Source organism: Engystomops pustulosus, chromosome 8 (genome assembly GCF_040894005.1).
Source record: "Engystomops pustulosus chromosome 8, aEngPut4.maternal, whole genome shotgun sequence".
NCBI classification, from domain to species: Eukaryota; Metazoa; Chordata; class Amphibia; order Anura; family Leptodactylidae; genus Engystomops; species Engystomops pustulosus.
In genome coordinates, this window is record NC_092418.1 from 74,562,783 (window position 1) to 74,581,621 (window position 18,839).

At 44.0% G+C, this 18,839-nt stretch overlaps 1 long non-coding RNA gene across 2 annotated transcripts in view; it reads left to right on the top strand.

The window, feature by feature from the left end:
- The window catches only part of LOC140074636 (uncharacterized), a 43,232-nt gene that overhangs the window by 20,991 nt on the left and 3,402 nt on the right, over positions 1-18,839 (top strand). For both annotated transcript variants that reach the window (XR_011849222.1, XR_011849223.1), the window contains exon 2: positions 11,614-11,651. This is a non-coding gene — a long non-coding RNA (uncharacterized lncRNA). The remainder of the gene's footprint in view (positions 1-11,613; positions 11,652-18,839) is intronic.

Genomic DNA, 18,839 nt, shown 5'->3' on the forward strand with positions numbered 1-18,839 from the left:
AAGGAGCCACTCACCTAATAATAGCTGCACTAAGGAATGCCCCCACAGCCCCCACAATGATAAAATATACAGTTCCGACTTACATACAAACTCAACTTAAGAACAAACCTACAGACCCTATCTTGTATGTAACCCGGGGACTGCCTGTAGTTCTACTTGTGCTGCTGGGATCTACCCAGCAGCAGTAATAAAGAGGAAATCTATTGGTAGAATTCCTTTAAGCAACATATTCACAGACCTATGCCCTGTCTATAAAAGTTCATTATAATAAAAATGTAATTTCTACAAATTCATATTATAAATCAAAATTCATAGAAGTGTCTCCACTTCTTGCAGTGATTACAGATTAGTGGCAATAATCCCCTTGTTACAGGCAGAAATACCAGCAACATGGCTGCTTTGTAAGCTCACATTTGGGAAGACACACAGGACATCTGTTTCAACTTAGGGAAGATGTCATTATTTATAGAATAATGTATTTTGGTAATTGTTTTAGAGAAGAGGCTTACATTTATTTACATATGAAATATAATGCAGGTGCTGAACCATTGGACGCCGTTATGGAAGTTTGGGTCATTGTTGCACTGCAAAGCGGGTCAAGGTGGAGATCAGTTTCTGGAGACACAGAACGGACTCGCTGCAGCCGGGATTTTATGTCTTCATTTTATTTATTTATATTTTGAAAAACATTATAACGAGTTAACAACTTAAAAATGTCATCATTACCAGGAAAAGGAATATCGGCCATAATTGGAGTTGACAACATTTCAAACATTTACAGTAAACTCAATGATGGTTAATAATACCATGTAAGCTGATGCCTGCCGCAATCGTTTTAATCATGAATATGCACAGATTTTTCACCTTTAATCTTTGTTTTACTATTTCCAGCATATTATTGGGATAGTTGCAGAACCCCATAATACACACTCCATCTGTTTACACCATAATACAAACTTTAGCTCTGGGCTAGAATACGTGCTGCAGGACTCTGTAGGCACCATCTTTTCTCTTGTTAGATCACAGAAGGACCATCAGAGTTTTTATTAGTTGGCTTCAAAGAGTTTGCTTGGATCCTCAGTAATCTTCAGGGAACTTGGTGTTGCCGATTGCAGTGGCAAAGATGAAATAAAGCATAGCATCGCTCCATCAGTTTCATTAGATATTATTATCATAAATATGGTGGTCTATAAAGATATGACAGGACAAGGAGACAGTATACTGCACCTGTCTGCTTCCTCTACTGCCCTGGTTAATGTATAGCCCCCCGTCTCTCCCCCCGTCCTCAAACTATAATAATTTTGATTGATTTAAGTAATTAAAATGGACAGACCATTTGATGATAAGATTATAGAGATACTTCAAGAAAAACAAAAAAACTAATATTTATTTGTTCTTTTCTTGTTGTATCAATATCTATATAGCATGTTGAGATGGTTGTGTGAATTTGTCACATAAGGAAAAGAAATAAGTCTGTATGACTGTATGCTAATGACATTAATAGTAGAGATTAAGAGGATAGTCATAGAGTAAGCTCAGCAAGCAGAGTTTGATATGTCTATTGTTGATACTGTAATGCTGTGTTGAGACATCATGGGAATGATAGCAAGATAAGAGAAGAAAAAGAATGGTAATTGTAAAAATTTAATTATTTTTAAACAGCAGAGATACTGAGCTGCAAAATTTAGGTGCTCTATGTATATAGAGGTACAAAGTGTTACCGTATATGATCACTTGGGGGAACAGTGATGGAATGTTGTGTTTAAGGTGTTGTCTGCAAAATGATGCTATGATTATCCCATTGTTTGCTGTTAAAGGTGTTGCCCAAGATATATTTGGTGACCCGGTCTCTTACCCAAATCAATAGGACACAAAACTGTAAAGATTGGCTGGCCAATTGTATCTCTTATCATGCACATGGCTCCTCCCTAACAAAAGAAGCTAGAAGAGAAATGACTCCATTCTGCCTTTCAACTAAAAAATAATGCTGATTCATTGCAGTTTTATATTTGTAGAATATTGCATATTGTTTATCGATCCCTTTATTTCTAGCTCACTGAAAGTCGTCGCTACCGAAAGAGTTTATAAAAAACAATTATAATAATTGTTACATTGTATTAAATCTGAGTATATTAAGTAGTGTGTTTATACTTGTCCTTAATCATATAGTCAGTGTGGAGCATCCCAGAGGGTTAGCACTTTTACTAAATGGGGCAAGAAGTTAACCACTATAATGTACTGACATGAAATGTGATGAAATCGGAGATTTGCTCGCACACGCTGGACTGAAGGCATCCTTCACTTTGGTATCCAAGCACGATTTACACTGTGATTAGGACTGCGAAGCTTCAGTTGGGATATTACGGCTTATGTTTTTCCTATTAGTTTCCAAATGACCTTGGAGCACCAGAGTTACATCTGATTTTGATGAAACTTTAGACGTTGCTGTTAATGGAACGCATGAACCTTCCCATGACTCCTTGCAATTATGAAGGCCGCACAGAATCGCTAGTAATGTAAACATATTTACCAAACGTAAAATTGATCGTGTGAGATCCCTGGTGTCCTGCGTAGTCAGTCACGTCAGTACAGGCACATGGGTGGTAAAATACACGCCAAGATTTTGCTCCCCCTGCACCTGGTAGTGTTACTGTATCTCAGCAACATTCCACAGAGAGCTGGCTTCCAATTGGTTGGCAATCTTCTAAAAGACGTAGGTCAGTCTGTGGTTTGCTCAGTGATACTAAACAATAGCTAAACAATGGATGCACCACATGTCTGTCTGATTTTCTTAACAGCTTTGAGGCATTTGTTGTTAGCATCATACCCCCCAATTGCTTTTCTTTTTAATTACAGTTAGAAGCAGTCACCATTCCTGAGGCTATTTGTAAATTTGATCCAGTCTGACTTGGAACAGACAGAGAGTGCAGACTTTCTGCAATGACTTTCATATAATATAATCCTAAGGAAAATAATTAATTGGTATCATCCAGTTATAACATGCACCATGCCCTCCCTATGTCATAGTATCATTCATCCATGTCTGTCTTTTATATTTTTGTTATTCTGTTGCTTTTTATGCAAATATGGAATAAATCTGATATGAAATACTTCTAACTTTTCCTAGGTTCCAATGGAATTTAAAATTAATTTAAAACATCAATTATATAATATTCATTGATTTTATTTTAAAACTATTGTTGGAATCAATGAGATCAGAGCTGGACCCAGAAGGAGTCTCTCCAATGATCCACTGCTGTCATTAGATTTCTAAACTGCTTCAGGCTGTGTTCACATGATGCATTTGCCTTGTGTTTTGAAATGCAATGGGCAAAATACATCATGACATTTGAATACACTAAACGTAACATGTGTGTAGTGTGTGGCATTGTAAGTCATTAATAATAAAAGACAAAACACATGTTGCTACTTAAATAGCACATGATAGGTTTGATGCCTTTTGCCCAATGCATTTGAATTGCATTCACATCATCAGAATGCGGCTTCAGGCTGTATTCACACTTCACAGTATAATTACATTTAGGAACGCAATTCCATATAGTGTGGAGTCATCAAATGAAATAAGTGATTTAGGAAATGGTTATAGCAGAGTGGTGTGTGTTTGAGGGAATATATGAAGGTTACACAGCACTGCTATATTCATTCCCTCAAACACACATAGAAAATACCTGAGAAAATAGATGTAGCAGGGCTATGTGTACCTCAAATACTCAGCTATGTGTAGCAGATGTAGAGAGATGTAGGGCTGTGTGGGATTCAGGGAACAGATGTACAGATATAGATGTATGTGTTTGACAGAATGGAGCTACATCCATTCCCTCAAACACACACAGCTCTGTTACATCTTTTTACACACAGCTATGTGTATTAGAAGTAGGGCTGTGTGTAATTAAGGCAATATGTGTAGCAGAGCTGTGTGTATTTGTGACCTACATCCATTCTCTCAAACATATATAGCACTGCTACCTCCACATACATGATGTAGCAGGGCTGTGTGTGTTTGGAGGAATGGATGCAACGTACATCCATGTCCTTAAAACACACACTGCTCTGCTATATCTGTTGCCACACACACACACCAGATGTAGAGAGGATTAGCAGGGCTGTGTGAGTTAGGGGGAATAGATGTAGTAGGGCTATGTGTGTTTCAGAGAATGGATGTAGGTTTGAGAAAATGGATTGTAGCAGAGCTGTGTGTGTGGATGTAACATACACCCATGCTTTTAACCCTTACAGGACCGAGCACTTTTTCATTTTTGTGTTTCTGTTTTTTAATTCCCCTATTTCCATTCATTTTTCTGTTAACAAATATGTATATGTGCTTGTTTTCTGTGGGGTAAATTGTACTTTTTAGTGGCACCATTTACTATTCCATGCAATGTACTGGAAAGCTGGAAAAAAATTCGAAGTGTGGTGAAATTGACAAAAATACATTTGTGTCGTGTTCTTGTGGGCTCTCCTTCTGTGCTCTAAATTACAACTCCCCTTTATTCTTTGGGTCGGTACAATCAGAGGGATACCAAACTTATATAGGTTTAATATATTATTATATAGGTTCTAGTAGATTTTAAAAAATTAAATTTTTTTTTCCAAATTCTGAGGCCAAATATTTTTTCGGACTTCAACATACGGACAAACGTAAGGTGTAACTTTTTGCAGTATGCACTAACATTTTACCTTATATCTATTTGAGACCTATCACCGTTTGATATTTTTTAATTAAAATATTTATGGATGAAAAAATAGCTAAAAAGTGTTTTGGGATGTGCCGATACCTAACATGTTTATGATATTTACTGTTTATTTTTATATGTGTTCTGTAGAAAGGGGAGTGATTTAAACTTTTCCTTTTTTAAATTCTATTCTTTTTTTTTTTTTACTATTATTTCAGACACAACTGACACCTGCCTGTGACTGCAGAAGTTACAGGTGGGTGTTAACTGTGTTATTCATCCAACATCCGCCTTGTATGAAGAAAGCTCAGCCAGTAAGCTCTCTCCATACAACCCCCGCAGCACCAGCACGCTAGTACGCTGCTGTGCACGAGGGGATAAAACCCACACAGCTCTGCTACATCTTTTTCCTAAAACACACAGCTGTGTATAGCAGATGTAGAGAGATGTAGCTGGGTTCTGTGTGTGTAAGGGAATAGATGTAGCTATTTATTTTTTTGAGAGAATAGATGTAACATACATTTATACCCTTAAAACACACAGCTCTGCTACATGTTTTTCCTCAAACACACAGCTGTGTGTTTGAGGAATGCATCACTATCTAAGTGATGCATTTAAATTTTTTCTCCCATCTCATGGGTCCGTTCTGACTGGCAGCATAGAAAGGATGCAGGACCTGTTCATGTGACCAGTCACCTGACTGTGACATCACACAGCAGCTCCTTTATCCTCCCTACTTCATGCTGCCGATAAGGGCCTGGAAGGAGAAGGAGAAAGGCTAATAGCCTGTGAAGCAAATGGGGGCAGATGTTACCTGTGCCCCCCACATTTTAATTTGCTCCCTGCTCCCTGTTGTAAAACCTCTCCTTTCCCCTGTCTGAGGTGCCCACAGGCAAATATGCCCCTTGCCCCCAGGTCCTGCATGTGTAGAGCATGACAATCACTATATTTCACACAGATAAAGACTGGAGCCATTTAGCTGGTTACTGACAGGGGCCCTAGGGACAAAACAGTTCAAGGCAAGGGCAAGGAAGCAAATGGGTGTCAGGTCTATTTTTGCAGATGACACCAAGCTGTGTAGTGTAATACAGTCTATTGAGGATGTTCACAGGCTGCAGGTTGACTTGGACAAACTGAGTGTTTGATCATCCACTTGGCAAGTGAGGTTCAATGTGGATAAATGTAAGGTTATGCACCTGGGGGCCAATAATCCAAAGGCAAAATATGTCCTTGGAAGAGTAAATCTGGGAAAAGTTGAGAAGGACCTGGGGGTACTAGTAGATCATAAATTAAAGAGCAGCATGCAATGTCACCCAGCAGCCTCTAAAGCCAGTAGGATCTTGTCATGCATCAAAAGTGGTATGGACTCTCGTGATAGGGATGTAATATTAGTACTATACAAGGCATTGGTTCGGCCTCACCTGGAATATGCCGTCCAGTTCTGGGCACCAGTCCATAACAAAAAAAGGCTCAGGAATTGGAGAGGGTTCAACAACAAAGAGCCACAAAAATGATAAGCGGTATGGAGGGTCTCGGTTATAAGGAAAGATTAAAACAATTGAATTTATTTAGTCTCAAAAAGAGAAGACTATGGGGGAACATGATTAATGTATATACATTTATAAATGGTTTATACAAAAAATATGGTGGAAAGTTGTTCCAGGTTAAATCAAATCAAAAGACAAGGGGGTCCTGTCTGCGTCTGGAGAAAACAAGGTGTAAATATAGTCGGGAAAATAGGATTTAGTCAGCCACCAATTGTGCAAGTTCTCTCACTTAAAAAACGAGAGAGACCTGTACTTGACATCATAGGTAGACCTCAACTATGAGAGACAAAATGTGAAAACAAATCCAGAAAATCACATTGGGGCTTATTTACAAAGGCTCTGTGGACGCATTTTGTTTTTCTGTCGGTTTTAGCATTTGCGTCGCTGCGACAGTTATTTAACTGGGGGTTCTGTCGCACACGATCGGATTGTGGCGCAGCTGCGACAGAAATCGGAGGGCGGGCTGTTGGACGTTCCAACTGATTCGGACTGAGCTCGGGATTTAAGATTCGAATTGTGTCGCAAGACAATGCACTTACATACAAGAAGAAGGTGAACTCCAGCGGACCTGAGCAGGGAAGTGACACATGCAGAATATCGGGAGCACGTTCTCAGTGAATTGCGGCACATTCTCCCAATACTCTTCTGGAACATCCAAATCATCTCTAGGAAACTTCAGAAAGTGCATTGTCCGACTCCAATGAACACTCTGAAGTTTATTAGAGATGATTTGGATGTTCCAGAAGAGTATTGGGAGAATGTCATATGGTCAGATGAAACTAAAGCAGAACTGTTTGGCAGAAACACAACTTGTTTTGTGTGAAGGAGAGTGAATGCTGATTTGCATCCAAAGAGCACCATGCCTACTGTGAAACTACTTTGAGGATGTTTCTCTCCAAAGGAAAGAAAGAATGGGGCCTTGTATCGTGAGATACCCTGTTTCCATCAGCAAAGGTACTAAGGATGAAACATGGCTGGGTCTTTCAGCATGACAATGATCCCAAGCACACCGCCAGGGCATCAAAGAAGGGGCTTTGTAAGAAGCATTTCATGGTCCTGGAGTGGCCTTACCAGCCTCCAGATCTCAACCCCATAGAAAACCTTTGGAGGGAGTTGAAAGTGTGTGTAGCCCAAAAACATCACTGCTCTAGAGGAGATCTGCATGGAAAAATGGGCCACCATACCAGCAACATTTTGGCAAACCTTGTGAAGACTTAGCATTGATGGTGCTGTTTCCCTTACATACCTTTCTTGGTTGAACTTAATGGACATATGTCTTTATTCAACCGAATTAACTAAGGAACTACCGTATATACTCGAGTATAAGCCGACCCGAGTATAAGCCGAGACCCCTAATTTTACCAGCAAAAACTGGGAAAACCTATTGACTCGTGTATAAGCCGAGGGTGTAGTATACAGCCAGCCTGCCCCCAAGTAGTATACAGCCAGCCTGCCCCCAAGTAGTATACAGCCAGCCTGCCCCCAAGTAGTATACAGCTAGCCTGCCCCCAAGCAGTATACAGCTAGCCTGCCCCCAAGTAGTATACAGCTAGCCTGCCCCCCAAGTAGTATACAGCCAGCCTGCCCTCAAGTAGTATACAGCCAGCCTGCCCCCAAGTAGTATATAGCCAGCATGCCCCCATGTAGTATACAGCCTGCCTGCCCCCAAGTAGTATACAGCCAGCCTGCCTGCTCCCATGTAGTATACAGCCTGCCTGCCCCCATGTAGTATACAGCCAGCCTGCTCTGCGGCGGCGGCTCCTGGTCCTCAGCGGCGGCGGCTCCCGGTCCTCAGCGGCGGCGACTCCCGGTCCTCTGCGGTGGCGGCAGTGCTCCAGGTCCTCTGCGGCGGTGGGGCTCCAGGTCCTCTGCGGCGGTGGGGCTTCATGTCATCTGCAGCGGCGGGGCTCCATGTCCTCTGCGGCGGCGGGGCTCCAGGTCCTCTGCGGCGGCTTCTCTCTTCTTTCTTCACTGGCCAGCAGTCGCGTCCATGCGATCTGCCGGCTAGTGCACACTATTTTGCGGCAGTGTCGCCGCTGATGGTGTCATCAGCGGCGACACTGCTGCATCATAGTGTCCGCCCGTTGGCAGATCGCATGGACGCGACTGCCGGCCAGTGAAGAAAGAAGAGAGAAGTGTAGCCGCCGCCGAGGATCGGGAGCTGCTGCTGAGGATCCGGGTGCCGGAGGGTGAGTATTCTTTTTTTTTTTTTTATTGACTCGTGTATAAGCCGAGATGAGGTTTTTCAGCACATTTTTTGTGCTGAAAAACTCAGCTTATACACAAGTATATACGGTATGTGATATTTGCTTGAAGCTGTACATTGGTGGGCCCTTGTCCTCCCAGTCAGACACTGGATTTATACATACTGTATTTTTCGGACTATAAGGCGCACATAAAATCCTTTGATTTTATCAGAAATTAAAGGTGCGCCTTATAGTCCAGTGCGCCTTATATATCAACCATACTTACAGACAACAGCTGCCTTGAACTGTGCACAGGTCTGATACCTGCTGGTCATTCATCCTTATAATCAGCAGCGCCTTATAATCCGGTGCGCCTTATATATGAACCTGAACATTTTAGCAGGCATTTATTGATAGTGCGCCTTATAATCTGGTGCGCCTTATAGTCCGAAAAATACAGTATATGCATATACGATACATGTACATACATACACATACATGATACATGTACAGTAGTTCTATATTACAATATTGTTATATCTTTGCATATTTACTATAGTTCAGGTGTGGTGCTGTATTGTGGCCTGCAGATAATACTGTATAACTGTACATATTACTGCAACAGCATTATTCAACCTTAGCCGTTCGGGCATCTGGTACTTGATTGTCTGTAAATCCTGATTGTCCTGCATCCAGAAAAATAGCCTGAAACTAAGTTTAAAACTCCAAGCAGTAGGAAATGGATAGTTCTAACATCATATCTACCAAACAGATAAAATAGATGTTGGCTCGGGGGTTATTGGACAGGGGAAGGTAGGGGGTTGTTTGTGGTGTTTTCTGCAATATATTGTTTTGACAGCTCTTGGCATCCTTCTTAAAGGAAATCTACCATTTGCTTTTATGCATTATGAAACAAACCTTGGGGATGCTGTAGCTACACTGATGCAGAAACATATCTTGTTTAATCCCTGAACTGAGGGGTTTTGCTGAAAAAAACAGTAAAGCCAGCCCCTGTATATAGCCAGCCCTCTGCCCCTGTATATAGTCAGCCCCCTGCCCCAGTATATAGCCAGCCAGCATTCCCCCAGTAGCCAGCCCCATGCTTCAGTAGCCAGCCAGCATTTCCCCATTATATAGCCAGCCCCCTGCCCCATTATATAGCCAGACGTCTGCCCCATTATATAGCCAGCCAGCCTTTCACCAGCCCCAGTTTGCCCAGTTCATAAAAAAGAAAGTCAAAACTATAAGCCGAGTTTGGGTTATTCAGCACATATTTTAAAATGAAAAACATGTAGAAATACAAAGTCAGACAGAAAACTGGCGCAGGGGCTTTAATAAATGTGGGCCTTTCTGTATAAAATAACGTCTATACACCGGAGACATATTCATATATACATATTCATATAGACAAGGACATATTCAGCTTAGAATGTGTTAGACATTGATGGTTACAGATCATGCCTTGAATAAAAGTTATGACAGCCATATTACAGGCGATGTATATTTCATACACCAAAGTCACAGCAGTATACTGGTAACTGCTTTTGGAGAGGCTCTTAGCATGGGTGGTCTATTAAGAGCTTCACAAAAATTAGGCAGGCTTTTTGGAAAATAGCTTTCTGCACTCAGTGAGGTTTTGCAAATGATGCCAAAGTCTGTAGGTTCTTAATGATGTCAGATCTGTGCAGCCAGACACTGAATTATATTAGAAAGCAGATCACTGTGGTTTATGTAATCTACGAAAGGAAGGGGAAAGGAGATTTTGTGCAACATGTGTCAACATCATAGAGTAGGACTGAAAAACAAATTGTTCTCCTCTAACATCTGCCTGATGTAGACAAGTTTGTGTGAAGCCTTCCACAGGCTATCCTGTTCATAGCTTCATCCTTATGCTTTTACTTTTTATTCCAATGACACCAGTCATGCTTCTTCATGATTTGTTACAATTTGGAACCTTACAAGGGTTGTCTGGAATTTTAAAGTGCGTGGGAAAAGGCAATGTATACAATAAAATATTATTTAATCCTTAAATCCCCCACTGCTCCAGCAATTCTGCACCAATGATTTTACTTACATCATTCATGTGGCCACTTACGGTTTAGCAGTAGAACATGAACAATGAGTTATTGGTTACAAAAGACATGTGAAGGATGTAAAGTACATGACATCATTTCTCCGGGCCTAGGGGGGACATTTGAAGCACTGGAGTGGATCACCTGAGGATTTGAGTGGTAAATAATTATATATTTTTTTAAAATATTTGTAACTGACTTGAGACCCTAAACCAACTACAGGTCCTTATGTACCTGGGGCTTAGGGTTCCACATTGACCTGTATGAGGGCTGTGGGCAGGCAAAAAATGAAAATCATAAACTTTTGTTGTCACCTAGGACAGCGAGAAGAGGTACTAGTGCAGGATCTGGAGATGTGATTCCAATGTACCTCCTCAGACTCACATCTCCAAATCCTGCATCCATGGTGCCTCCCCTTGCGGTTGGTCAAGTGACGCCAGCATAATAACCCGACTTCATTACGCATGCACCATTTTTACGGCACTTGTGCAGTGAAGCCGGGGTGTACTACCCGGCTACACTTGACAGACCACACAGGGGCGAAGCAGAATGGGAGACAAAATTCCTCATGGCGCATTGGGTCACTAAAATACCAGCCTTGTGGGTGATTTCGTGTCCTAAATCGCCCTGATCAGTTCAGTTTAATGACAATTGTTTAAGGCTGTATGGAGAGAGCTCACAGGCTGAGCCTTCTCTATATACAGTTAGAGCGCTGGTCTAAAGTATTATACAGCACCCACTGTTGACAAGTGGTTAAGCTTTTATGTAAAAATATACATAACAGATGGTATAACAGATGATCAGACTCCCTTAACCCCTTCCCGCACCATGACGTAATTCTACGTAATAGAATGCAGGTCATTCCCGCACCTTGACGTAGTATCACATCATGGGGATCGCCCCGGCTCAGAAGTTGAGCCCGTGTGATCGCCGTGGGATCCCAGCAGTAAGCAGTAGCCGGGATCGTGACTATCGCGAGGTCCTTCACAGTATAAAATAGGATGGGTGGTTTGTGTGGCAATGGGCCCTGGGATACCACTAACGCCCAAGCTGCCTATATTATAATCAATTACTAAGTGAAAATCAGATACTAACATGATAATGTCTTTAACAGGATGAATGAAGTATAGAATCCATGACCCACAACTAATAGTAAGTTAATGTTATTAAAAGAGTAAGGCACTGCGCATTTGAGGGCGAGTGGAGAACTCATTATGTACCTGTGAACATTTACTCTAGGTGGTGTTATTTATCTGGTCCAAACATATCAGGCCTTGTTGTATATGGTGAAAGGCGGCAGATCGTACTCCACCAATATTTAAAGAAATGCAAGGATTCCCCCCCCACCCCCATATACCACCCCCTATTTTTCTTTCTGTGTGTACCTTGAAGTAGAGTAAGTCTTGTCTTTCATTATCTTTCATTATTTTTTCACTCTGTATGACCCAGTTCTGGACAACTCTGGCTAAGCCATGGAATATAAAACACCAGCTCACTCACAGCAACTGGCCCAGAGATGTCCTGGCAAAAATAAGCTTGAGAAGTTTGTAGTCCGTAACACGTCTGGGTCCGGCTAAATCTACAATGGGGTCAAGCATTAACCTGACATACACTAGTGAGGAATGTCACTTGTATATGCAACACCCTCGCCGATGCAAGGCAGAGAGGTGGTTGCGAATATGTCCCATCGTGTAGCTTGCAGCCTGTGAAGGGTCTGATCAGCCCCACAGCAGGTCACTACATAACACAAATGAACACTGCAGAGGTAGAGCCTGCCTGGTACGGCAGGAGTTAATTGTTTTCTGTGATGTAATTCCAGCAACCAATCCCTTGTGTTATACTCTGTTTATGTGAGCTGAGATGTAATTGGAGGAGTAGCCACCACCTGACCAGTGGGAGTAACAAAACCCCTGGTCAGGAAACTTCTAGAGTTGAGTGCAGTCAGACCTAGGAGTCTGAACAGAGCAGTCTAATCTAGTTAGACAGGAAGACAGACTCAGAGGAGTCTGTGCAGCCAGCACACCAGACCAAAGCAGGTGAGCCCAGCTCCCTGCTGAAGACTGTAGCGAGACAGTTAGTTAGGAAAGGGATATCATCCTACCTTCAAGGGTGATACCTGAAGCAATCCAGGACAAGCTAAAGCATCCTACTAGGACACAGCTATCTCCCAGCCTGCCCTTTGCATCCAGGCTGATGATCCATCCTGTGGCTCCCTCCAACTACATCTCCAGCATTCCACCATTAAGGCACGCTGCTACTGTTCCTGTCGGTTCCAATAAAGAACTGTAAGTTATTTTTGTTCAATGTCTGCCTCCGTCTAGTCCCTGCTACTACGGCTGTCACCATCACGGGCACCCTGTCCATCACACAGAGACTCATACTCTAGACACCAAAGGGTTGCCCCAGGAAGAACCGCTATAGCAGCCTCTCCCTCATCATTTCTTGCCAACACCACCCTGCTGGAGACCTGCCAGGCTGTAGGACAGCCCTCCGGTTCCCCATACCAAGCACCGTGACACTAGCGTGCCTAGGCCGCAACCGCCAGCCAGTCAGGTACTGCAGGCCCCGGCTGTCTCCAGGCCCCAATACAAGGCTGGGCCCCGGTGGGGGATGTTGCATATAGATCAGTTGTAAACAAAGCAACCATGTACGCTGTGTATGTTAAATTGTTTTCCACTGAAAAATAATGAAAATCAATAAAAATATGTTTGGAAAAAAAGAACAAGGCAAAGTGAATGATGCTCATAGCTTCCTGTGTTAGGATTTGGTCAGACAGGACCTTAAAAGGGATGAACTTAGAATTCCACACACTTGACCCAGGTGACTATGTATGACAGATCCTCAATACAGTACATTTCTGTAGGCACTCCATGTTTTTTCCATTAGGGATCATTATCTACTTTGTAAATAGATTCCCACTTGAAATATGGGACCAGATTTATCACTATCATGGCATATTCATCACAGTGGCTTGCACAGTTTTTACATTTTTTTTTACACGGACAAGCCAAGTCACCTGTGTTCATCAGAGAAGCAGTAGTATTCCTTTGGGACTGCTATAGAAAGAATTGCCTCTTATATATGATGTATAATTATATTATTATAACATGATTCACATTTATCCAGTTGCTGTGAGCACTGACAGACATCCCCTAGATGTTCGTCATACAAGGTGAGTAGATGATTGCAGGATAAAGTAGACTTGCTGGCCAGGCAGGGGAATGCTGAATACAGCGTCACCCAGTGGTAAGTTCCTGATATTAGCACTATGATTATTTGCTTGGGAAATTTCAAGGAATGCCTCAGCAGATGATGTGACTTAATGGGAGAAATAAACACTCCACATACATCTGACTTTCCCATGCAGATTACACTTTTTGTCAATTCTGCTCAGTGTCTATACTCTAGATGGAGATGCTGGCGTAGTAGACCAAGCACTAACATGATTTCATTGGAAATGGAATCTTTGCTGTTTATTATTGCAGCCGGGATGGTTTGTGACTGTAACAGTTGGTTATAAGGGTCACAGTCACAAATACTGTAAACTGTAACTGTAGTAGCTCCAATGCAGCTGGTAAAGTGGCAATTAAATCCAGGGATCAGCCATTATGGGGAGGATCATCAGTCCCCGCGCACGGCTGCAGTAATTGTAATGCGACTTTACTAGCAGCATTTAAACAGTTAACACCCACAATCGGTGCTGGCACTGGTGCAGGATCCATACATGGATCCGAATTTTAACAGGTCCGTTCATCATTTATTTAAGACCCTACAGATCTGTTAAAGGGCATCTACCACCAGGATGAAGGGGCTCCAGGCTCCATAAGTGTTAATGGAGCCTGGAGCCCCACAGGCTCATTTGCATACAGTCTTACATCCTGGTGGTAAATGTCTTTTAAATATCTATAAGGCCCGATTCACACTTCCATTTAGACCTTCAGTTGCACTCTTTAATTTAGGAGAGTATAGCATACGCAACAAATGAAGATGAACGGATGGTCTTCTATATACTTCCTGTTCCTCAACAGACCTTTTTGTTTCAACAAGTTTCAACAAGAAGGCAGGGGCGGTGCAGACACCCTCCCAGAGATACGCCGGCACTACCAGTCCCGTGTGTGCAGGTAAGAAGGCAAGGGCACGTATAGCTTAGTACTGGGTATAACCAGGAGTATCACGGTGGTGCTTAGCCAGCTATGAGAACAATGCTTCAACGTGGAATAGTAGAAATAAGGAGGCGGCACTCACCAGATCAATCCTCTTTTATTTAAACATCCGTGGGCAGGGGGGTATGACAAAGCATCACTCACGGCGACGCAGTCCTGGGCTTCCTCTAGCCGTGTGACAATCAGGTCTGCCATACGCAGGTGTGAACTTAGCGTTAGTTTTATGGTTGCATTAGTAGTTGTTTGATCTAACAAAGTGACCCTCAAGTCAAAAAGGATTATGCATCCCATGTATACTCAGTGCATGTCCAGAATGTCTATATGGATATGCAACATCCCCCACCGGGGCCTAGCCTTTTCTCGGGTCCTGGAGACAGCCGGGGCCCGCAGTACCTGAGTGGCTGGCGGTTGCGGCCTAGGCACGCTAGTGTCACGGTGCTTGGTATGGGGAACCGGAGGGCTGTCCTACAGCCTGGCAGGTCTCCAGCAGGGTGGTGTTGGCAAGAAATGATGAGGGAGAGGCTGCTATAGCGGATCTCCCTGGGGCAACCCTTTGGTGTCTAGAGTATGAGTCTCTGTGTGGTGGACAGGGTGCCCATGATAGTGACAGCCGTAGTAGCAGGGACCAGACGGAGGCAGAGGTGGAACAAAAACAACTTACAGTTCTTTATTGGAACCGACAGGAACCGCAGCAACGTGCCTTTAACAGAATGGTGGAGTATTGAGATGCAGTTGGAGGAAGCCACAGGAGGTAGATCGCCAGCCTGGATGCAGAGGGCAGGCTGGGAGGTAGCTGTGTCCTAATAGGAAGCTTCAGCTTGTCCTGGGTTGCTTCAGATATCACCCTGGAAGGTAGGATGATACCCCTTTCCTCTCACTGACTAATTCACTACACTCTACTGTCTCACTGCTTGGTCTGACTGGCTGGTCTTTCTGACTGAATCCTGTCAGACTCACTTCTCTGACTCAACTGACTGTTGGAAATCTCCAACCGTCACTTTTTCTCAGCTCTTGGTCATGTGGTGGTTACTCCTCCAATTACATCCCAGCTTACAATACATTAGGATAATACATGTGATTGGATGACACATCTTACATCACATCAAAGAATTAACTCCTCCCTTACCAGGCAGGATCTACCACTGCAGAGTTCATCTGTGTTATCTAGTGTTATGTAGTGACATGCTGTGAGGCTAATCAGACCCTACACAGGCTGCACGCTACATGGTGGGACGTATTTGCAAACACAGCTCTGCCTTGCATCGGCGAGGGTGTTGCATACCCCCGGGGCAATTGAAAGAGCCGCCCTCGGCTAAACTACAGACTGATTGGGGCGCAGAGGTAGATAAGGGCACTTCTGGGAAGTGCAGGCTATAGGATATGTAGGGACAAACCGCCCATGGTCCTGGAGACAGGCACCTGGGTTGGTGTCGGACTAAGACAAAGACATGTAAATGCGAAGTATGACAGTTGGTTGCTAACGCCATTAAACCGAACTGTACAGTAGGAAAGGTGTGGTGTCATGTACTGTAATCCACTCCTTGCACCAAGGCCTATATATTTGTTATGTAAACACTTCTTCCCTGGCGACAAATATATAGTGTGTGTATATGCATTACATTGGCATATGTGACACAATAAGACATTGTACAATGTACAAGTACCTGCCGACTGACATTCTTACCCTTGTATGAGCGGCATCCAGGTGCTATCTTTGTAACACCCCCGGTCCCCTAAAGATCCGCAGTTTACGGACTACCCCCATGTGCAAACCTCGGTTTGAGGGATAAGGTAGCGGTCAGGGTTTTACATAGGGACAGTCCGACACAGTCACACTACAATCTGAAAAGCCTATCAAAGGTTAGTGCCAACTACTGACATAAATTGACAGTGTGCAAACATTTTGTAAACTCACATTGGCTTAGGAGCTCAATGGGTACACATCTTAAACGTTACAAACGTTACAGAGGTAGGCTACTCAGGGTAGCAGCATAAAATGTCTCTTTACCTGAAAAGGAAAAGGCATAAAAATGCAGGCATAATGTCCATACCTAAAAAGGAAGGCATTAAGTGCAATATAATAGTAAGGACATAGCAACTTTTCCCTGGTAGTATCTGGCAAAAGTCTCACAGAAGGTCTCTAATGACAATGTCCATCTTCTGGGTACAGCCCTTGATGTGGGGAAAAGTGCCATAAAATATGCAAAGGGTCTCCTCTTTGTGTGGAGGGACAGAGTCCTTTGTTAGGAATCTCTGCTGTGGCAGAGGAAGGGGTGCTATCATAGCACATCACAGTGGGCAGTTCAAGGAAAGTCTCTTGACTGAGATAAATAAGGGTGAGCGGGCGCTCAGCCCAAATGGGATAGCAGTAATAAATATACATATGTACAATATTCACAGTACCTGAAGAGGGCTACAGCCCTTCAGGGGTTACTCAGTATCTCCTTTGGTGGTGAGTACTTCGGTGTCAGAAAAGCGTACCTGCCTCCTCCTTCTGTGTGACACCAGTTGGTACTCCTGCAGGTACGCAGGAGCTTTACCTTTTGTCTCCCTTTGAGACCTCCGAAGTTCCGGCTGAGAGAAGATAACAACCTCCTCATCGTCCTCCTCTGAGTCAGGCGCTGGAGTCGGAGTCTCAGCTGTCTCTGATGCTTCAGGGGTTGCAGACTCTGGAGCCGGATCATCCTCCACAGGCAGCAGTATTGGAGACTGCGGTGGGGATGATGGTCTCTCTTGGGTACCTCTTACTGGAGTGGAAACAACAAAACAGAGTTGAGGCACAGTCACAAGTTCTAAGAAACTGGGGGTAGGTGAACACAAGGAGGTCTGTAAGTTGGGGGTCGAGGTGAGAGGTGTGGACATAGGGGCAAAAGGACGAAGAAATCTCTTCAGCCGGTTCCTATGTACCCGGAGTAGTGGACGGTCTCCTCTTGAAATCTCGTAGACTTCAGGGGAGAGACTGTCCCTAACTTGGTATGGCTCACGCTCCCAACGCCCATCTAGCTTACTGGTGGGATGGTTGTTGCGCAGCCACACTCGATCTCCTGGGGCAAGAGGCTCAGCACAGGCGTTACGATCGAAGTCCCTTTTTTGTTTCTCTCGGGCCTCTTCCAACCGCAGATCCACAACTTCGCTGGCATCCGCCAGGCGCCTCTGGTGTTCGTGAACCCAGTCAGTCTGGGGGAGTAAAGACTGGGAATCAGGGGACTCCATGTCACAGGTCATATCAGCAGGGAGATGGCCGTGTCTCCCGAACATCAGATAATACGGGGTGTATCCTGTGGAGCAATGAGTGGTATTGTTGTACAGGTACACTAATTCGGGCAACAGTTTTGGCCAGTCAGCCCTTTTTGCAGGGGTCAGAGCCTCAGCATGTTGATTAGAGTCTGATTCATCTTTTCGCAAAGCCCGTTGCCTTGGGGATGATAGGCTGTGGTCCTCAGCTTTTTACAGCCATATAGAGTGCACAGCTCTTGGAAGACTTGGGACTCAAATGCTGTTCCTTGGTCCGTAAGGATCTGGTCCGGACAGCCATAGGGGAGGATGAAGCTCTTCCACAGGGCCGCTGCGGTGGTCCTTGCAGATAGGTCTCTGACAGGGACTGCAACCACAAATTTGGTATAGTGGTCGATGATCGTGAGAGCATAACTGTGACCGGATCTGCTGGGCTCCAACTTCACATGATCCAATGCCAGGATCTCTAAGGGCCGTTGGCTCACAATGGGATGTAGAGGGGCCCTTTGATTGTGTCGCTCTCCTCGAGCGATGGCGCAGGCTGGGCATTCCCGACACCAGGCTTCGATGTCGGGCTTCATGTTGACCCAGTAGAAGCGCCTTCGGAGGGTGGCTTCAGTCTTCTGAGCGCCAAAGTGTCCAGACTGGTCATGGTACATATCCAGTACTATCTTGGCGTCCCTCCTGGGAATCACAATCTGGTACAGCCGGTCATAAGTGATAGGGTCCAGAGTTTTTCTCGTTAGCAGACCCTGATGCATGTTCAGAGTCTTTCTCTGGCGCCACAATTGAGACAGTTCTCCATCAGCTCTTCTGCGGCGGATTCTTTCAGGCACTCGCCCACTAGAGAGATAGTCCATTACTTCTCCTATGGCGCGGCTATCAGCCTGAAGACTTATCCAGAGGTCCTTTTCCGCAGGGGGCTCTGACTCTTCTTGAGGAG